This window comes from Mesoplodon densirostris, chromosome 15 (assembly GCF_025265405.1).
Source record: "Mesoplodon densirostris isolate mMesDen1 chromosome 15, mMesDen1 primary haplotype, whole genome shotgun sequence".
Lineage (NCBI taxonomy): Eukaryota > Metazoa > Chordata > Mammalia > Artiodactyla > Ziphiidae > Mesoplodon > Mesoplodon densirostris.
The window spans coordinates 68,341,172-68,364,121 of NC_082675.1; positions in this window are offsets into that span (position 1 = coordinate 68,341,172).

A 22,950-nucleotide genomic window follows, 5' to 3' on the forward strand; every position below is an offset into this window, starting at 1 on the left:
AATCAAGCCAATGAGTGAGATAATTGTTCACTAAGAAGAGGCAGCTGAATTTTTAATGCCTCCTCCGTGATGGAGGGATGAGAAAGGGATGTATTGTTGGCTCATTCCGAAGTAAGCTACCTGATGAAAGCCAGGCTAGGGCGACAGAAAGCAGAAGACAAATATCTTTGGGAATCTGGAAACATGAAAGCAATCCTGGATCTCTCTTCTGATGGTTGTGCCAGATACAGCTATGATAATCTGTTGGTGTTTATTTTCCTGTTCCAATCAAAATGAAGAGCTATTTGGGAAAGATTTCCTTTAAGTGACAGCCTTGGAGAGGCAGCCCATTTTTGAGCACTGCTAATTGAAGGAGCTGTGGCCTTTTGAGTGGAACCAAGGGAACTCGGAGTGGCAAAATAATGCAACAAAGCATCAGCAGCAAAAACCAGGAGGAGAAATAATAGCAGGAGGAGATTCAGGGACAGTTGATCCAATGCTAGTAAAATTACTAGAGAAAAATCTCCTGTCCTTGTACCTGGTGAAGCTTTTATGGTAGTGGAGTAGCACCGGGCCTTGAAAGGGTTCTCAGAGTAACAATCTTACTTTCTCCCATTGGGGTTCAGAACTAACTAAGAAAAGAGTCAGGAGATACATTTTATGTTTTTTCTTTTTTTTTTTTTTTGCATTTCTCGGGCCTCTCACTGTTGCAGCCTCTCCCGTTGCGGAGCACAGGCTCCGGACGCGCAGGCTCAGTGGCCATGGCTCACGGGCCCAGCTGCTCCGCAGCATGTGGGATCCTCCCAGACTGGGTCACGAACCCGTGTCCCCTGCATCGGCAGGCGGACTCTCAACCACTGAGCCACCAGGGAAGCCCCATTTAATCTTTTTTATTCGAAGAATAGTTGATGTACACCTGTAACATATAATACTGTACGATATGGTGATTCACAATTTTTAAAGATTATACTCCACTTATAGTTATGATGAAATATTGGCTGTATCCCATGTGTTTGTACAACATATCCTTGTAGCTTATTTTATACATAATGGTTTGTACCGATTAATCCCCTGCTTCTACCTTGTTCCTCCCTTCTTCCCTCTCCTTGCTGGGAACCACTAGTTTGTTCTCTATATCTGTGAGTCTGTTTTTTTTGTTGTTGTTGTTGTTATAGTCACTAGTTGTATTTTTTAGATTCCACATATATGTGGTAACATACGGTATTCGTCTTTCTGTCTGATTTATTTCACTTAAACCTTTCAAGTCCATCCATGTTGTTGCAAATGGCAAAACTTCACTCTTTTTCATGGCTGGGTAGTATTTCATTGTGTGTGTGTGTGTGTGTGTGTGTGTGTGTATACACACACCACATCTTCTTTATTCCTCTGTTGATGGACACAAATTGCTTCCATATCTTGGCAATTTTAAAGAATGCTGTTATGAACATTGGGGTGCATGTACCTTTTCAAATTAGTACTTTGGCTTTTGTTTTTTGGATTTATACCCAGGAGTCATATTTTATCTTTAATTGAGGTAAATCTATTTGGGACATGTGCCTCACCCAGATGACAGAGGGCAGGCTTATACTGTATCCCAGAAGGAAACATACGTATCTGGTCTCAGGAAGAGTTGGAAAATTGCTGACCTGGCTCCAGGAGCTGAATCTTTCATGCTAAGCTTACTGCAGGCCAAAGTAGACCAAGATCCCCAAAGAGAAGGCAGATTTCGGTAAAAGATAGCAGAGGTTTAGCTGAGTCCTGACAGTTCTGCAATAAAATGAGTTTAGTCACACCATAAAGAATCACTGAGAGGCCAGAAGTGTTCCTCCAAAGGAGGTCACTATATCCAGAAATACATTGAGATGGGGAGATAGTGTTCCCCCAACAAAGTAATTCCGTCCATTAGATCATAACATACAGTATGCCATTTAGTAAAATTACACGTTCTCTGTTTTTATTCCGTAAGTTTTCTAAAAAGCATCCATCACACGGTGCTCAGGAAATCATTGTGGACTGACTTCATATATACTCACTAGTTGGTGGTTTTGCCTTCAGGGACTTATCTATCTCACAGCTTTGGTGCTCAGCAGAGTACATCACAGCTTGGGGGCATGGTGGCCCCTCTGGAAACACTAATTTGGGCATGGGTCAGGGTTTTGGATGGTGCAGGCGGGCAGCTTCCTATCGCCAGTTCCATTGGCATCTAAAAATGTAGACGTTGCTGCCTATGTAAGTGCCCTTTTCTCCATTTCTATTTGGAGTCACAAATTTTAACCAGGCATTCCAGGAGAGCCTTCTGAGAGAAAAGGGACTGGGTCTAAAGTCTCCTTTTGATGTTCAAAATTATGTTTGATGGGGACAGCTGTGCCATGCTGGGAACAGTGGTCCTAGAGAGAAACTTAATGTAGGGAAAGGGAAATTCTAGATGGTTTCAACAGCAGAATTTTGCTTATGGATAGAGTGTGTAAGGGAGCAAAATTTGCCACCCCCAAAATGTTTCTTTGGCATGTCGGTTATTTTGAGCTGAAAGCAAGCAAGGCCCAAAAGACTCAGGTAGAAACTTTGACCTTCCCCTTAACTGCCTAAAGAATGTAGACAGAGAACCTGTTCCAGGAAGGGAACTATCACCATAGTAAGAACTAGGTGTGTAGACCTAGGAACCTAGCAAAGTCTGTTGGTTAGAATTCCTCTCTGCGTTCCATTATCTCTGTCTTGTCCAGCAAACATTTATTTACCAGTCCTCTGCTTTTCCATCTCCATGTGAATTTCCTTCCACCCCTCTGGAGTCCCAAACCTCTACTGGCAACATCCTCTTTTATCTTTAGCTGAAGATGCTATTTAAGGGGACAGTTTCAGCCCTTTTGGCAAGTTACTCAGTTTTCCTGGGTCTTTCCCATGTATACATGTTATTAAACTTTGATGTGATTTTTTTTCCTGTTAATCTTTTGGATGTCAATTTAGTTCTCAGACCAGCCAGAAGAACCTAGAAGGGTAGAGAATTTCTTCCTCCCCAACAAGGGTAAGAGGTGCACCTAGAGTTAAGCCCCAATGTCCAGCTTTGGCTGTGTTTTGAGAAAAATGTCTGTGTAAAGTGTCCTGGAAATGAGTATTAATCTTGAGCTGCAAGCACATTTGGTCCCTAGCTGAGCATAGAGATGGAGAGCATCCCTCCTGCTTTGGAAAGCTATGGGCCCCAAGTCAGGAGGGTCCTTCAGGGCTGGACTGGTGGTGAGTGGGTAAGTGGGGGCACATCTCTGAGGGCTGCCTGGGCACCAACAAGTGCCAAAGTGAGAAGAATCAAAGGTGTACACTGCTCCTCTCCCCTTTTGGAGACTGCGTGATGCAGCAGTTAAAAATACAGAATCTGAAGTCAGACTGCCCTGTGGTGTTAATTCCTTTCACTTGCTCTCTGTGGTCAGGTCTGTGACCTCTCCTTGCAGTTTCTGCATATGCAAAAGATGATGATGGTAAGAAGAATAATACCTATCTCGTGGGATTCATCAGGAGTATTAAGCAAGCCTGTCTGCTTGCCTGCCTGTCTCAACATTTCCTGGCATATAAGCAGCACTATATTAGCGTTGGGTATTGTCGTATCTATCCATATTTGCACTTGTCAGGGCATAACTTAAACTCTTTCCGTGAAGTGATGTTTCCTGTCACTGGAGGTACCTGCAAAGGCTGAGATACATTTGTAGATTTATTTGGGAGAGGCTGGTGCATTGGGTAGGTGTGCATCGTTTCAGTGTCTGGAGCACGTGTTCCATTACTGCCGCAGAGGGTGAAGGGTCCCTGTGTCCATCAAGGATGACCCTTGATCCCATTCAACCAACTGTTTACCCTCATCACTCAGGATAGGAAGTTATGACCTGACCCTCACTTTTTTCTAGACTAGAGGGATCAAAAAAGGGGAGTGCATACAGGAGAACAAGTTTCTGTCCCCAATTGCTGACAGGTTAAAGTTGGGTTAGGAGTGTTAGGGGCATTCCAAAGAGATCTGAGTGTCCGGAGGGCTCAGGAGGGCTGAGCTCAGGAGGCCCACCTGTTTCCTAGAGCAGTGGGGGGTCAAATATCAGATATGTGAATGGGGAAAACTGAGGATCTAGGGTTTGCTGGGAACTTGGGGAAAATCCCAAATGGGAAGTTTTCCATCAGCTACCGTCTGTGGTCTATTTGGTTCTGCACAGTTCCCAGGTATTATTGGGTAGCGACTCATGAATGACACCACTTGAAGAGGTACAGAAGTTTTTACTAGTGCTTCTCTTCCTCTTTTTAAGAAATACTGAATAAAATGATAAACATAAAATACAGCCAGAAAAAGGTACAAACCACACCTGGGCAGTGTGAACTTTTACACAGTGAATCACTCATGAAACCACAGTAAGAATGAAGAAATAAAGCATGACCAGCACTTCAGGAAACCCCCCATGGCCTCCCCCACCCCAACAAAGTAACCACTATTCTCATTCTATCGACATAGATTAGTCTTGTCTGCTTTTGAACTTGTTATAAACGGAATCATATAGTTTGTTTACTCTGGTGTCTGGCCTCTTTGGTTCATAATCACATTCATCTGTGTTGTCACATGTAGCAGTATTTGGCTTACTTCATTGCTGTCTTGTCACACATCATATGACTACCTCACAATTTATCAATTCTGCTGATTCCAACTTGGAGCTGCTATGAAGCGTGTTGCTCTGATCATCCTTATGCATACATTTTGATGAACATATATTTACATTCCTGTTGCTATATGTTAACAGTGTGAATCATGGGGCAGGCATGTAGAACCTGTCTGTTTTCTAAAGTGGCTGTAACAATATATACTCCTCCAAATGGTATATGAGACTCTCAGATGCTCCACATGCTGGCCACCTCTTGATCCTGGTAGTGTCTCTTCTGTTTTGTTTAAAACTTTAGCCATTCTAGCCCCAGTGGTTCTTACCCCAGTCCTAGGTCTCTAGATGACTGGCTATTCGTATGTGTAAAATCAGTGAGATCGTATAGCTGCAGTTACTCCTGTCAGAAGAGAGCTCTAGACATCTTGGTCAAGTATTTCAAGTGAAGTTGCCTAAGCAGAACTGAGGAAATATTCTCATCTTGCAGAGCTCTTAACGCTGACTCATCTTTTAGCATGCAGTATAAATTAGGGCTGTAAACCAGAAGCCTCAATCAGAGGGCTTGGAGGGCTTTTGTCAAAAGAACTGTGCTCTGGTATTGCACTAAAGTCACTGCACCAGAATCTCTAGTTGTGCTTTTAAAATTCTAATGTTTGAATTCAATGTATTGTCATTATTGAATTTGAAAATAATATCATACCTCTTTCTTTGAGAAATTGGGTCTTTATAAGAATTTGCGGGGTAACACACCTGTTAAAAAGAGGAGTAGTAGTCAGCCATTGGGAGAGTCTCCGGTGAGGAAGGGGAGCACTGATGTAGGTGGGGAAATTGCGTCCCCTAAGGGTGGTGGTTGAATAAGCTGTAGCTGTGTGATTTGGGGGGTCTGATAGGGCTTACTACTTCTCCTCATAGGATAGTACCCTATCTCTCCTTCCCCTGTCCCAGTACTGCAGTGAGTAGCCAAAGGGAGGAGAGGGAGCCTCTTGGACTTGTAACCCAGGGGAGGAAATTTGTTTCCTGCAAAACCTCCTGATGTCTTTACTATTTTGGTGTTTGAGTATGACACTTCTGCCAAGGCATCATGTCTTAAATACTTCTTTAGCTGTGAAAGGAAGAATTATTCTGTGAGTGTCATTGTATGGTTAGGCCATTCAAGATGGCTGTTCTCTTGCTCTCTGTACATGCCCTCCTTGACCAGGCCTTGCTTCACTCACATGACTATCCAATTCTCTTAATTATATGGCTTAATTAGCCCCTGGTAACCAATGAGCCCACCTGACATAATTCCCCCTATAAATGGTAGCCTCCTTCTCCCCTGAGTAGCAAAGACTGCTGGTATGTCCTGCCTGCTGTCTGCCTCACATGGTGGAGTGTTGCTCCAGGACCCTGTGTGTTAGATCCCCTGTCTAATATGCCATTGATATCCCCATCACTGTCTCTGGGCTCTTTCTGTGGTCTCAAGGCTGGGCAACTACAAGGCTTTTAGGCCTGCAGGGTGCAGCCCAACAGTCATATTTGGGTTGGAATCAGCTGTTCCAAGTTCTCTCTAATCTTTTGTTATCCCAACATCCTTGGGATTGAAACGAGAAAGAGAGACTTCCCTGGTGGTGCAGTTGTTAAGAATACGCCTGCCAATGCAGGAGACACGGGTTCGATCCCTGGTCTGGGAAGATCCCACGTGCCACAGAGCAACTAAGCCCGTGTGCCACAACTACTGAGCCTGTGCTCTGGAGCCCGTGAGCCACAACTACTGAAGCCTGCTCACCTAGAGCCCCAGCTCCGCAACAAGAGAAGCCACTACAATGAGAAGCCCACACACTGCAATGAAGAGTAACTTCTACTCGCTGCAACTAGAGAAAGCACACACACAAATGAAGACCCAACACAGGCATAAATAAATAAGGAAGGAAGGAAGGAAGGAAAGTAAGTGACCACAAGTATAAATCTTTCAGCAAATTTATGAATCTTTGTGGCAAATTGTTTTTATTTATTTATTTTTTTTTATTTTTTGCTTTATAACAAATTTAATCAGTTATACATATACATATGTTCCCATATCCCCTCCCTTTTGCATCTCCCTCCCACCCTCCCTATCCCACCCATATATATTGGACATATATACACTACCAAACGTAAGGTAGATAGCTAGTGGGAAGCAGCCGCATAGCACAGAGAGATCAGCTCGGTGCTTTGTGACCGCCTGGAGGGGTGGGATGTGGCAAACTGTTGAATCCCAATGTGGTCTTGGGGACCCCTGAGCTTCTTTTTTATTTTAAAAAAAGAAGAAACCAGAGAGAACGTTTTAGATTCACTAAGGAAGAAACCAAATGACCACTTTGGAGGAGATGGTGCGTTATTTCACATTTGCATCTTCTAACCAGAAGGTGCAGCTCTGGACACTCACACTCACATGGTTCCCCTTCCATTCTAAATAGTTGAATCTGCATTGTGAAAGTGCTTGCTTCTGTGAAGAATTTTTCCCTTTATATTTTCCAGTTACGCAGTTACCATTTGTGTAGTAAAGAATTTAACCTCACCCAGACCTTTGCCTTGGGCTTCTGGAAGATAATGTCTAAACCTTTGTAAAGTCTTTGTTTGTCTGAAGGCCTTGGGTCACACTAGATAATCTAAAAGTGTGATACAAGTTGAGGACTAGCCTCATCTTAGGGTCTAACAATGTGATTTAGAGTGTGTACTTTGGGTCATACAATATTAGCTTGACTTCCAGAGGGACTAGAAACTGAGATCAGGTGCTTGGGCAGTCAACTATGCCTATGTGATGGAGTCTCAATAATAACTCTGGATACTGAGGCTCAGGTGACCTTCTCTGACTGGTAATACTCCAGGAATATTGTCACTCATAATTGCTGGAAAAAGTAGTGCTGTCCATGACTCCACTGGAAGATGACAATTGGTAGCTTTGTGCTTGGAACTTTCCTGGACTTTGCTCCATGTGTCTTTTCCTCTGGCTCATGTAATCTGTACCCTTACATTGTAATAAACCGTGACCACAAGTATAAATCTTTCAGCAAATTTATGAATCTTTGTGGCAAATTGTTGAATCCCAATGTGGTCTTGGGGACCCCTGGGCTTGTAATTGGTGTCAGAAGTGAAGGTGGTTTTGTGGACTCTAACTTTGCATCATTATGATTTTGGTCAAAGGAAGTCTCATTTTTATTTAGGGGCCCATCTGCTTCTGCTGGAGTCACCTCATAGTCATTTAATTTAAATGTTTTCCAAATTGTGGAGAAAGGTGAGCCCTCCTTGATCTCTGATGCATTATGGGATATACCCAAAGGTTATATTCTATCCAGTTCAGTTAAATAAATCACTTACTAGTTTGAAGGTCCTTTTCTACCAGATAAATTAGTAGAGTTCCTGGCTTCAAAAAACTTTTCAGTTTGTTCTGAGATAGAAGGTGAAAACTGTCGTGAGATTAATAAATTCTAACTAGTCTGCAGAGTTCAATGAGGAGAGATTACATCACCTTAGAAGGTTCAGCACTACGGACATTGTATTTAAGTATATTATATGCATTGTAAGTATAGGAATTACAAAGATTCTTGTATATTAGAGATTATATGCGTTAATCATAGAATGTGAAACCAGAAGAAAATCATAAAATTTTTTTAAAAAGTGTTTTACAAAATATGGTTCTTAGACATGACTCAGGTTTTCCCTAAAGCATTTGTGGAGGGGTGGAGGCCCCCAGTGGAAGTCGAATTGGGAAGTGCTTGTTATGTTATTCCTCTTGGATTCATTAGGAGCCCTCTGATACTTTTATAATCTATTTTATGTGTAACTGTACTTTTATAAAAAAATTTACTGTTAAAACACACATATATATCCAGATACATAGATATAGTGATCCCTTTCTTACAGACTTTGTAAGGAACATGGAACTAGCGAAAAGCTTTGAAAGAAGAATGACATTTTCAAGGCTGTACAAGAAGGTCTATCAGTGATGAACACAATCAGTTATAAAGGGAAAGAGGTGGCAGCATATTTGACATCACCAAAGACTGAGTTAGGACAGTGAATGGAGAGGCAGGGGTAGATGTCTTTCACATCTTGGAAGCAAGATGGATTTGTTGGACATGGGCAGCTAGAAAACAGAAAGCAGAGCCAAAGATGACCTTGAATAGAGCTATCTAAGAACCTCAGACATTGAGAGGGCAAGAGGCTGCTCTCCATGAGAAATGACAAGGTTAGTTTTATACGTGACAAGGGTAAGATGCCAAGACCACCAAAAGGCAACTGAAAATGTAGGATCAGAAGTTATCTACTCAGGTATACTCCAGAATCCATTAGGAAGACCAATGTCATTAAAGAAATGAGAAATTCCACCCATGAGATGGATCCTTTAAATTACCTCAATAAATGCTTGAAAGATGTGTTTTAAATGCATTTGAGTTATAGTACCCATGAAAGATGACTTACACAGATACAGTGTAAAATCTCATGTTTTAATAGGAATGTTAGCACTTTTGGCTTCTTCTTACCTAGGAGAAATAAATCTTCATAAAATACTGCTCTGATCATTCCAATTCCCTGATCTAAATGTTTAGTAGCTATCTGTTTTCAGATCTGCCAAAATTAGGGAAGCTTCCTTTCCTGGGTGAGGTTTTATTTCAATTCTTTGAACTGCAGTGAGTGTAAATCACAGGAAACTAAGGTAAAAACTTGTCCAAATGGTTCCAGATTCCCCTACTTTGTATCAGAAGGAATATGAAACAATGTCAAGATGTTACCTACTCTGCTTCCAGCTTTCCAGTGGAGGTATACATCTTTAATTGGAATGGTCCTAAGCCCGCCCCATCTTTCTTTCCCACTGTTCCCCGCTCCCAGCCAAAAGTACTTATTTCCTTATTGGGGACAAGGGGCTAATAGAGGTGTACTAATAGAGGTGGTTCCCCACAGCTTGTGTGAAAATATTGGAAAACTACACCAGAAAGTGTCGTTAGTTCCTCTAAGGCAAATGAAAAAAAAAAAATTTACTGCAGCCTGTACCCAAGGTAAAAACCTATTACCCCCCGCCTTTTTTTTTGGAGGGGGGGATCCAAAATCTACAAAACACAGACCAAAAGAAGGTGTTATTCATCCTCTATTGGCATAATTATGCTAGTATTGCATGGGAAAGGAATGGTGAGCTAGGATTTAAACACAGTGTGTTCTAATCTGTTCTCACAAAGTTCTCTGTTAACTTTAAGAAACTCTAGACTCCGTATTTTGTTGTGAGAGACAAATAGTATGTTAAAATCTTAACCAATGTGTTCCATCATCACAACCCCTTTTAGTGCACTTGCAGTTCTGGAGCCCTCTCATGGCTTTAGAGCAAGGGTGTCTGAGAAAGGAACAAAGGTATCAGTGCTCAGCTTCAGTGCATCAAAACGGGTTCCTTAAAAGTGCTATAAATACAACAGATATGGAGACAGGATTTTTGATAAAAAGAGCCAGATTTCTGAGTATGAAAAGCTACACTGTGATCTCAGACCATAAAGTATTATTAACACACATCTGGGAAGTGTTGGTGAATTGACAATCGGCCTTAATCAGTTCTACATACAAATGGAAGGACACAGATTTAAGATAAAGAGGCATTGCAAGGAAATCCAAAAAGAGGAGTCATAGGAGGGCTAGAACACCTGGATTCATTTCTGGGAGTTAGTTCTGTATGAAGGAGAGCTCTACAGCTCACAGTGGCAGAAGTTCATGGACTTCCTTCTCATGTCTTCTTGTTGTTAGTGTAGAGGCTGCATGAATAGTTAAAAAAAGAAGGAAGTCACATTATTGATCAACAACGCTCATCAAGAACTATCACATAATATCATATCTTGTTAGAAGGAAAAATCTCATGTCATAGGCATACGGCAACTTGGAATAAAGCCTAGATTACCAAGCTCCCTTGGGAGCTGGGTGTCAGCCAGGTAACTAAGTTGTGGTCAGTGAAATTAAGTGACAGGTGTGAATGCACTTCTGAGAGGAGTCCTTTAAGGAAGAAGATAATTCTACTTCTTCCTTCTTACTATATTTTATGTGGAGACCACGTTGGTAAGTATGGTAGGGTAATGAGAAGGCATCCTGTCCCCAGTGCTCAGCCCTGGACTGCCAACATTTACATGAGAGGAAAAGAAATTTCTACTTGTTTAAGCTACTGTTATTTTGGATTTTCTGTTGGAGTTAAGCTTAATGAATAAAATTAGGTCTACTACATGATAAACTAAGTTTTTTTAAGCTCTAGCTTTTAGCCCTGTAATGAAGTACTATTTAAAAGAAAATTCCCATCCAATACTGCTAAGAAATACTGATAAGAATTTGGTTAATTCCTGAAACAGTAGACCAAAAAAATGCTTATGTAAAGAATGTATGAATGAAACAATGGAGCCAACTGACCATTTATTTATTTATTTATTTAAGTAAATAAATTTACTTATTTATTTGAAGCCGAGTTTAGAGATGAATTGCCTAAAAAGGACATTTTAAATCCAAATTCACTGATGGTACCATTCATCACCTTTCCAGGTCACTGGGCTAGTCATTTCTCCACTTTGTACCTGAAATTCTAGGAACTTTCATAACAAAAGACGACAATAGATTGATGAGATCAGAGCAGACTGGGATTACATCTTAAATCTCCTACCACGAAGTCCTTGTCCAATCACTTATCCTCTTCAAAACTGCTTCCTCCTCTGGAAAAAAGTCATTGGGTTAAAAGTTTAAAAGTTGTCTAAGGTAGTGCTTCTCAAATTTTAATGTGCATTTGAATCACCTGTGAATCTTATGAAAATATGGAGTCTGATTTAGAAAACTTTCACAATGAGGCCTGATATTCTGCATTTCTAACAAACCCCCAGGAGTTGTTTGATACTGCTGGTCCACAGAACACACCTTGAGTAGCAGGGTTCCAAGAAGGCACCATTCCCTAGCTGTGTGACTGAGATCTCCTAGACTATCTCTGTGTATGTTTTGCCCTGAGCTGCCTAAATTTCTGATTTTTAGCACATTGCTCTCTCTTGGGACACCAAGATTGTCAATAAAGAGACAACTGCAATCAGAGGACCTGGGCCTTTCAGTGGTCAAGAGAGGGCCCTGCCTTTTCATTTTTGTGATTGCTAGTCTATTTTAATATGAAGAAATGCCAAGGAAGGGTTATTAAAAAACAAAACAAAACTGTGGTAAGCTTTAACATTCACCACATTGAAACTTCTATCACTTAAAAAATAGTAGGAAGTCTTGTTCTACTTTCAAGATGATCAAAAGATTAACATTTCATTGTACACTCTAGGTGGTATGACTGAACATTAACGTAAAGAAAAATAAATCTCTTTTCAACTCTAGACATGTCTACGTTGAAATAACTTCAATGGAAAATAAGTCATTTTTGAATCTGAGGCCAACACCACATGCCTCTTCCTTTTCTACCCTGACAGACTCTGCTCACTCAAACTTTGAGACTTCATAAGTAGCCCCACCTCTCATCTTATACCTCTGTCACTTAGGGATGTTTTTGATGACAAATAATAGAGCCAGTAGCCTCCTTGCCTTCATTAAGGAGGGAATTTCTAGAGGTCCTTACTGTCCCATTCTAGAAGTTCCATCCTCTGACAATGTGATCTTGGAGGGAAGGCCCTTCCCACCACAAGTATTAGTGGACATACAACTAAGTTATGGAAAGTAGCACAAAAAGAAGTTTTCTGGAAGGTCCTGAAAAAGTTTCCCTCCCTAGAAAAAGATATAAGGAAAAAAGAAGTCTCCCCCTGTGTCACATTCTACTTTCTGATTTTTTAATGCAGTTATGTATGGATACAATGCTTAGTTCAAGAGGGTTTGTAACAGTTCTGAGATCAACACAGACCCTACTCAGTTTTCTGATCTCCCTGAGCCCCAGATCCAACAGTAGAAATTACCCAACTCTACTGGGAGTTTCTGTGGTATCATTCAGAGGTGTCAATAAGTAGGCCTTATTTGATGAAAAGATGACTTGACAGCTAGGAAATTTCCCTTCTTATAAATGCTGTCAAGGGTCTCTTCAAGAGGTGGGGAGAAACTACCAAACATCAGACCTTCCCTTGTGTACTCTGAGATGATCCTTAGAGATCACTATGAGACAGTGTTGTATAGTATGAGAAACAAGAAAGCCAATTCTTGTTCTACAAAGACTGAATTCCATACTTCAAATAAATCAATTTTTCTGATATTTATTTTTTCTTGAAAGTTTAGAAGCTTAGAATAGACACTCTGTATATTGCTTTTAACTCCAAGGGTCAATTACCTCATACTAATCTGCTTGATTGTCTGTCATCCTTTAAAGCATCAAGTAAAATGTAAGATACAATTTTAAGATACAATTACCCAGAATTATTGAAATACTTGTTTAGTCTTCATTAATCCATTCAACTATTCATTCACTTTTTTAAATTGAGATATAATTGGTGTAACATTCTACTAGTTGTAGGTGTAAAACACAATGATTTGGTAGATGTATATATTGCAAAATAGTTACTGCAATAATTCTGTGAAAAACACTGTAAGAATTTTGATAGGGATTGCATTGAATCTGTAGATTGCTTTGGGTGGTATGGATATTTTAACAATATTCTTCCAATCCATGAGCATGGATTATCTTTCATCAGTGTCTTAAAATTTTCAGTGTACAAGTGCATGTATATGCAAATAGTGACAATTTTACTTCCTTTCTGATTTAGGTGCCTTTTATTTCTTTCCTACATGCTCTGGCTAGGTCTTCCTGTACTATATTGAATAAAAGTGGTGAGAACGGGCATCCTTGTCTTATTTCTGAACTTAAAAAGCTTTCGGTTTTTCATCATTGAGTATTATGTTAGCTATGAGCTTGTCATACATGTCTTTATTATGTTGAGGTACATTTCTTCTATACACACTTTGAGAGTTTTTATAGTGAATGGATGTAAAATTTTGTCTGTTTTTTCTGCAGCTATTGAGATGATCGTGTTATTTTTATGCTCTTTTTTAATGTGATGTATCCCATTGATTTGAAGATACTAAACCATTCTTGCATCCCTGGAATAAACCTCACTTGACCATGGTTTATGACCCTCTTAATGTATTGTTGAAATTCAGTTTGCTAGTATTTTGTTTAGGATCTTTATATCTGTATTCATCAGAGATATTGGCATATAATTTTCTTGTACTGTCTTTGTCTGATTTCAGTATCAAGGAAATGCTGGCCTCATAAATGAGTTAGAGCGTTTTTCCCTCTCTTGTATTTTTTTGGGAGAGTTTGAGAATGATTGATGTGAATTCTATCAGACATTTAAAGAATTGGTCACTGGAATCACCTGGTCCTGGAATTTTGTTTGTTTGGGTGGTTTTTGATTACTGATTCAATCTTCTTATCAGGAATTGGTCAATTCAGATGTTCTATTTCTTTATGATTTACTCTTGGTAGGTCATATGTTTCTAGGAATTTATCTATTTCTTCTAGCTTGTCCAACTTACTGGCATATAATTGGTCACAGTATTCTCTTGTGACCCTTTGTATTTCTGTGGTATCAGTTATAATGTCTCTTCTTTCTTGTCTAATTTTAAGTCCTCCTTTTTTTTTCCTTTGTGACTCTAGCTAGAGACTTGTCAATTTTATCTAAGAAAAACAGCTCTTACTTTTATTGATCTCTTCTATTGTCTTTTTAGTCTCTATTTCAGTTATTTCTGCCTTTGCTGTTTATTTCCTTTCTTCTAATAAATTTGGGCTTAGTTTGCTCTTTTCTCATCCCTTGAAGTGAAAAATTAGATTGCTTATTTGTTATCTTTTTTGTTTCTTAATGTAGACATGTATCACTGTGAACTTCCCTCTTAGAACTGCTTTTGGTGAATCCCACAAGTTTTAGTATCTTATATTTCCATTTTCATTTGTCTCAAGGTACTCATTCATTTTTTAATCTGTGTGAACCCTAAAAAAAGTTGGTTACTTTTTTGATTTTTGTTGTGATTCTTTAATTACTTAGTGCTATTCCATATAGATATTCTTGTGCTTGGCTTTCAGAGTAACTAAACATTGTTTTGCCCCAATATTTTATATGAAATGTCTGATAATGATAGAATTATTTTTAAGTATATGGTATGGAATAGAGTCAGGAAAATTACTTGAGAAATGCAATGGAAATGTAGGGAAATACTGGATGAGGCATGATAGTGAAAGAGAAGATTAACTTTCTTGGCATTGGTCTGAGCAATGCTATTTTGGGGATATGACACCAAAACTATATGCAACAAAAGCTAAAAGTAGACAAGTGGGATTGCATTAAACTAAAAATCTTCTGCACAGCAATGAAAACCATCAATAGAGTGGAAAGAAAACCTATGGAATAGAAGAAAATATTTTCAAATCATATATCTGGTAAGCAGTTAATATCCAAAATACATGAGGAACTCATGCAACTCAACAGCAAAAAAAACAAATAATTAAATTTAAAAAATGGGTAAAGGAGCTAATAGACATTTCTCAAAAGAAGGCATGCAAATGGCTCACAGGTATATTAAAAGGTGCTGAACTTCAATAATCAGGGAAATACAAATCAAAACTAAAATGAGATATCACCTTACACTTGTTAGAATGCTATTATCAGAATAGTATACTATGTCGAATACTATATATACACACACACACAGTGGAATACTATTCAGTCTTAAAAAGAAGGAAATCTGGTCTTTTTGATGATATGGATGAATTTGGAAGACTTTATTCTAAGTGGAATAAGTCAGACACAGAAAGACAAATTTAGTATGATCTCACTTATATGTGGAAACTAAAATAGTCAAACTCACAGAAGTAGAGAGTAGAATGGTGGATGCCAGGAGCTGAGGGGAGGGGGAGATTGGGATATAAAATGTACAAAGTTTTAGTTATGCAAAATGAATAAGTTCTGTAGATCTAAAGGAAAACACTGTGACTATAGTTAATAATATTGTATTTTATACTTGAAATTTGCTGTGCATCTTAAGTGTTCTCACCACACTCAGGAAAAGATGATGACTATTGGAGCTGATAGATATGTAAATCAGCTTGACAGTGGTGATTACACAATGGATACATATATCCAACTATCAAGTTGTACACCTTAAATATATTTAATTTTTAGTTGTCGACTATACCTCAATAAAGCTAAAAGAGAAAATGGTAGCTATAGATATTTTTGAATATCATTGCTCTGTACCCCAGAAATAATCAATCATGTTAAAAAAGTAAGCATTTGTAGTATTCACTATTTTCATAAACATCGCTGCTAATGTTACAATGTGTGTGTGAGAGAGATGGGAAGTGGGGGGATTTCGAGTAGCCTTGTGAGCAGGTAACACCCATTTCTGAGCTCTTTACCTGTTAAGCAATTCTTCCATTGAGAGATAATGTTGACTTTTGGAGGAGTCTGTTTAAGATGTTGCCTCTTACATATGACTTCCTCCGTAAGGAGAAATAGGATAAAAATTTTCATTCTAATAATGATATTTTACCTATCTATTCTAGGACACATTCAGCAGTTCTTCAAATTAGCTGTCATCATAAAAATATTTTACTTTGGGGACAATTAGTACCATCATGTCAAAACAGATTTCTCCTCACAACTTCCTCATGTGGATGTTGAGTGATCACAGAACAAGAGCATGAAGAATATTTCGTAGAGCAATGTTCTGGAGCCTGACAGGATGAGACCCTGCTCTTTCCAGCCTTGACGATTGGTAGCCAGAGGCTGTGGGGGCACTTTAAGAGCTACTTTGGTTGACAGGTGTTGTTTATTGGAGTTCTGGATGCAGTGCTGGAGGAGGTGACATCGTTTATGTTGTAACATGTTGTGTGGGAGCTGAAAGACAGATTGTGTGTGGACATAATTTGGTGAGGGCTATTCTTAGGTCTTTGGATAGCCACAGGATTTAGGGCCTGAATCCTTGGCCAAACGAACAATACTCTTGCAATTTAATAAGATCAGAGGCTCTCTGTATACACCATGTTTTCTCATCTCTTATTAATGTAGAAGGTGTATGCCAAGCTTTTGATAGGGAAAAGCTAGGGGAAAATCAACAACAAACTAATAATTCCCCCGTGTCTGTCCAGGCTGTTTAATGTTGTTTACTTAAATTTCATTTCCTGAAGTCAGTGGTTTTAACTTAATTCTTGGAATTATCCCCGAGGACCCAGAGAGCACCATATTGGATGGGGTGTTTCATAAATTTGGGGTCGCCTATGAGAATGGCTTTTTTTGTACAGCCTTATGTTTCTGATATTTCAGTCTCAGTATGAATAAGAAAGTTCAGCTCCTCCACAAAAATGAAAAGTTCCAGCGCTACCTGTTTGTTGTTAAACGTGAGAAGGTAAAATCGTGAAAGACCCATTTTCAAATAACTAACTGCATTTTTAAATTTTCGTTGTCCCTTAATTTAAAGCCCGAAGACTGTTCAAAGCACACTGTCCAACCATTAGGGAGAAATTATTTATATCTTGATGTAATTTTTTATGGCATTTTGAACTTAGTCATTTTAATAGTACCTTTAAATATTTATTGGCTCAGAGGCACTATTTTCTTTAACTTCCTCTCAGAGTATCTGGAAAACTCAACAAGCCATTATTTATGACCTTCATTTGAATATGATCTCCTTTAAGATTCTGGTACTTTAAACCTAGAATTTGGCTGTGTTGCATGCACATGTTAAAATAGATAACTGGACAGCATATTGAGGTATTTAAAAGAGAAAGTGACTGCTTAATGAGTGTCCTATAAGCTGTTTAGATTTCATGAATCACTGGAGGCTTGATCTTCCCCTCACCCTTTTAGTGTCCTCAAAACCTCTCTTCCAGTTCTAGTTAAATATGCTAAAACATAAATATGATCAAGCACAAAGATATATCTTTATGCCGTCTTTGAATCTTACTAAAAAAACAAGAAGGATAAAAAATAAAAACAATTGCAACCCTGAAGGGCAAAGAGATGAACGACAAAAGCATCTAAGTATCAGACGGAGAGTAATCTATGGACAGGAGGTAAATGACTTAGCAGTCTTGGCAGGATGTAAGACAGCAATGGGGGAAACTGAGCAGAGTTTGATTTGTATTGGAAACCCTAAAAGATACAGCAATTAACACCATCAGGTACCCCCGAAAGTGAGATTGAAAATAGGATAGGTCTGAAGTCTGAAAGTCTGAAGAAGCATTTTAAATCCCACATCATTACTCTTTCCATCTAGAAGACTTCCCTCCTCAACCCCAGGTACAAGGGTGGTGGATTATCCTCAGGAGAGTGGATACCTAGACTCTGCTGGGAACTCATCACATCAAGGGTAGGGGTAACAAGTTGATAACTACCAGATAATGTAGAAGTATTGTTAGGAACCTTGAAATTCCCAAATCCCTTCCCTCACTAGGCTCCCTCACTGCAGCTAGGTTAATTGCCTTCATGCAGAGGTTGAAATGTTCTTGGATCTGATTAATACAAGAGAAAATAATCTAATTATTTAGTTTCTGAGTGATCCACTCTTTCATATGAAAGGCTAGCCAAGAGTCATCAGTCATGTTTCTAGCAAAGCCAACATCACATGGCAGATGGCAGACACACACATAAGCAAGCACATAGAGAAACACAATTTTATTAGCATTCTCAAAGAGTTAGAAGATACAGCATATATGACCCCAAATAAGATTCCATTAAAACAATTCTTTCAGAGGGTAAAAAGGTTTTGAAAATTAAAAGTAGCAGGAAAATAAAAAAACACAAAAGATAAAATTGAGAATCTCTTAGGAAGCAGGGCATTAACAATGACACTAACAAAGGTCCTTAAAAGGAGAGAAATGGTGAGAAAAGTAGGATCATTCAAATGGGCCCACCATCTGGCTAATGGGACTCAGACAGGGAGAAGAGGGAAACTGATGGGAGCAAATTATCAGAAATAATTAAATTTTCCAGGACTAAGGAACATGAGTTTCCATATTTAAAGAGCTCACCAAGTACCCAGCAAAATTATATGAAAACAGATAACAAGGCACATCATAGTATAATTTCAGAGCATGAAAGATTATGCTAAAATCCTAAAGTTTTCAAGAGATGAAAAACAAGTACAAATACAGAAACTCAACAAAAGCAATTGTCTGCAAGAGGTCAGAAATTAGAATCAAATTGAGCTTACCCATCACAACAATTCAGGTCGGAAGACCTAGATTTCTATATTCCCAGATCCTCAAGTGAGTAGAAATAGACATGTCTCAAACATGCAAGGTCTTAAAGCATTGTCTACCATGCTGTCTTAATTAGGGAGCTACTAGGATGATCAATCTCAGTGATATACAAAGTAAGCACAGTAAACACAAAATAAAATATAATATGAAATAGAATAAATGCACAATAAATGAATGAAACCCAAGGTAGATCTTGAATTCTAGGCCAATGAATTTAGGCTGTTGCCTCAGGTGCAACCAAAGACTTGTGGAAATTGCTGTTGAGTTCATTGCAATAAGATTTTTGACTCTAACCCTCAAATTCACTTCTGGGGCTCCAGTAGAGTCTGCGTGGTATGTCGGGGAGCATCACTGCACACCCTTCTTGGACACCAACCCCTGAGGACTGAAGACCATAGGCTGTTCAAATCTGGGAAGCTGCAGGGCCAGCCAGCCAGCTGAGAACACCCAGGGTTAATCTGCAACATCAGAGCCTTTACTGGGCTCACAGCCTGCTTCCTTTGGGGTATTATCCTCAGCACCCTAAGCAAGCAGTCTTCCCTTGGTGTATGTGTTCTATGTATCCACTTTTTATGAAAACACTTATAATGCATCTGTGTATCCACTTTTTATGTGTGTTTGTGTGTTCTGTGTACCCACTTTTTATGAAAACACTTATAATGCATCTCTCTGTGCCATTTAAATGAGGTTGTTCAGTAAAAGCAACACATAACCAGAAAAGAAAGCTAACCAGTGACAGTACAGTTGACTCTTGAACAACATGGGTTTGAACTGCTCAGGTCCACTTATATGTGGACTTTTTCAATAAATATACGCTACAATACTATACCATCTGCAGTTGGTTGAATCTGCAGATACGAAGGAACCCAGGATATGGAGAGCAGACTGTAAGTTATACGTGCATTTTCAACTTCATGGCAGGGTGGTGCCCCTAATCCCTACCCCTTTGTTCAAGGGTCAACTGTATCTTATATTGGAACAATCCTTGGATTTCGTAAAGCACTTGAACAAACTATTTTTTAAATTTAATTAATTAATTAATTTGTGGCTGCATTGGGTCTTCGTTGCGGTGTGCAGGCTTCTCATTTCAGTGGACTCTCTTGTTGCAGAGCACAGGCTCTAGGCATAGTTGTGGCATACGGGCTCAGTAGTCGTGGCTCGCGTGCTCTAGAGTGCAGGCTCAGTAGTTGTGGTGCACGGGCTTAGTTGCTCTGAGGTATGAGGGATCTTCCCAGGCCAGGGATCAAACCTGTGTCACCTGCATTGGCAGGCAGATTCTTAACTACTGCACCACCAGGGAAGTCCCTTGAACAAACTATTTTTATCTGACACTCAAAACAGGACTGTGAAGTAGAAATGTCGGCTCTTTTTCCAGTTAAGTGACTAAGAAAACTCCAAAGCTAATTGGAAGTTGAGAAAGAGCTGGGCCCTTGGACTCTGGATTCTTATTCCAGTGCTCTTTGCCCTTTATCATATGGATTCTAAAGAAGAAAAGCAGAAGTGGCGGTGCCTGGCAGGCCATCATCTTTATTCCCACTTTACAGTGAGCACTTCTTTTGGGCTCCTGAGGTTGGTTTCTTCTTACGTGGTGACAATTATCATTTCAGAACTAATGCATGGTACTTGTAGGAGATATGCATTTCTTTTCATTTGTCCCTGCTTCCCCATAAATAAGACTTCTCTGTTTTCCAGAATATTCTTAAAAACTCTTAAACATTCCTCCCAAACACTAACAGGATATTTCGTTGGTGCATGTTCTGGTTCTACCCAGCCTTCAAAGGCTGAGTCCTTCAAGTCACTTCCCCTCCCTGGGAATTGTGTTAACCATCTTATTTATCTATCTTTCAATAGGACAAAAGAGTTGAAACAAACATTCTCTAAGATTCCTCTAGTGCTAGTATGCTCTATTCTGTAATTCTATTCCTTTCCCAGATTTAATGGGGTAACATTGCTTAGACAAGAGAAATGAGGATATTTTATGGTTTTGCTAAATGGTCACCTAAGAAGGATGGTAGTAAAGAAGGCAGAGTCGGGGAAAAGAGCTGGAATGTTTCTTGTTCACAAAATTATATATTAATGAAAGCCATCTTTTTCTCTAACATTTACTATGTGCCCAGAAATGTTCGGGGCACAGTACATACTATCAGTAATGTTCACAACATCTCTTTAGAGTAGGTGCTATTGTCTTCATTAACCACTTTAAAAAATATCAGAAGAGTCACATTTTGTACATAAGAAACACACACAAATAATCAAATGATACAGAGAATTCTAAGTCTGCAAAGGAGATTGAAGAGTAAACTGAAAAGTCCCAACTACTATCCATCCCCGAACCAACTCATAAGAGCTACAGTGGTTTCCTAAGTGTCCTTTTCAATACTGAGAGAATAAATGGCTAGAAGTAGAATTGCTGGGATGAAGAACATCCATATTTTGATGTTGATAAATAGGGCCTCTTTGTCAGGGCCCAGCAGGAAGGGCAGGTTAAGAATCATGGGATTGGAGAAATATGAAACAGTAGCTCACGGTCAAGTCACAAATCATTTGGTATATTGCACGCAATTGACAACACAACACAGGTTAGTCAAAGTAGGGAAAGGGGGGTAATGAACCAGTCCAAGGAGAAGTTCAGGAAGGAGGCCTCTCAGCAGGAGCTGTGGTCTCTGGTCTGGTCTGGAGTGTTATCTAAAGTAACAGTTGATCCCTCTAAGACACTTGCAGTCCTACAGCTGACTTTTCAAAACAACGAATATGAAAGTTCATGTTGGCCAGTGTGACTCCATTTTGAACTACTTACCATGTCTTAACACAGCTTAAATCTTAAGTTTCACACAAGGTGAGTAGGAATCGTAACGAGAAAGAAATCATGTCATAACAAGGCCAGATTATTCGCCTAAAATGTTGTACTAATTTACATTTCTACCAACGTGGGAAAAATATTTTCTGTCAATTCTATCTCCTTCTGTGGTTTATGACTCACAATATAGTCAACACTGAATATCATTAAACCTTTAAAATCTACAGCAAGTGAATAGAAAAATGGACCTCAGTTTTTAAAATTTTTGATGGTGAACAAGTTTCTTATTCATTGACCAATTGCATTTCCTTTTGTGAAATACCTCCTTGTATACTTGTTTTGTTTTTTTCTTCCTACTGAGTTATTCTTCTTTATTTTCTTGATTTATGAAATCTCTTTATACATTAAAACCTTAGGCCCTTTTCTGTCATATGCCTTAGAAATGTTTCTCAAACTTGTTATATATACTTTTCATTCATTTCTTCCCCAGTAGTTTAAACACATTTCATGGCATCTGTTTAAATGCTAAAAGGTTTTCTCCTTACCAAAATGATAAAAAATTTCAATCAAGCTTTTGTATATTTGTTTTTATGTTTGTATCTCTGATTTATTTGGAAAAGCTTTCAGATGTTTCTATATAAGAAATGAGGTTGAGATCCAACTGAAGTTCTAATTCTCCTATTGATAGCTGGACAAGTGTTCGAACATAATTTCTTGAGTCGTTTTCTCACTGCCTTATTTAAAAATCGTCTTTACAATATTATAAGTTCCTCTCTACATTTTGGATAATTTCTGGACTATTCATTACAATTCTGTTCAATTTGTCTCATTTCCTGAGTCAGCACTAAAATTTTTTAAATTATTTTAACTTTAAAAACGTTTTATTTTTGGATAAAAAGTCCAACTTTTTTTTTTCTTATCGTTTTTCTGGCTTGTATCACATTTACTTTACCAAATGAATACGGTCATTGTGGGCTTCCCTGGTGGCACAGTGGTTGAGAGTCCGCCTGCCGAGGCAGGGAATACGGGTTCGTGCCCCAGTCCAGGAAGATCCCACATGCCGCAGAGCGGCTGGGCCCGTGAGCCATGGCCTCTGAGCCTGCGCGTCCGGAGCCTGTGCTCCACAACGGGAGAGGCCACAACAGTGAGAGGACCACGTACCGCAAAAAAAAAAAAAAAAAAAAATGGTCATTGTGTTTTATGCTTCTTATGTACTATAGATTTAATATTTTTAATTTCTTGTTCATTTGAATCAATATTCATATGTAAAAATGGTAAGAGGGGTTTTTGTTTGTTTGTTTTTACTGAAAGTGTGGGCAGTTGTATTTATCCAGTTTTGGTATCAATCTTATTCTACCTTT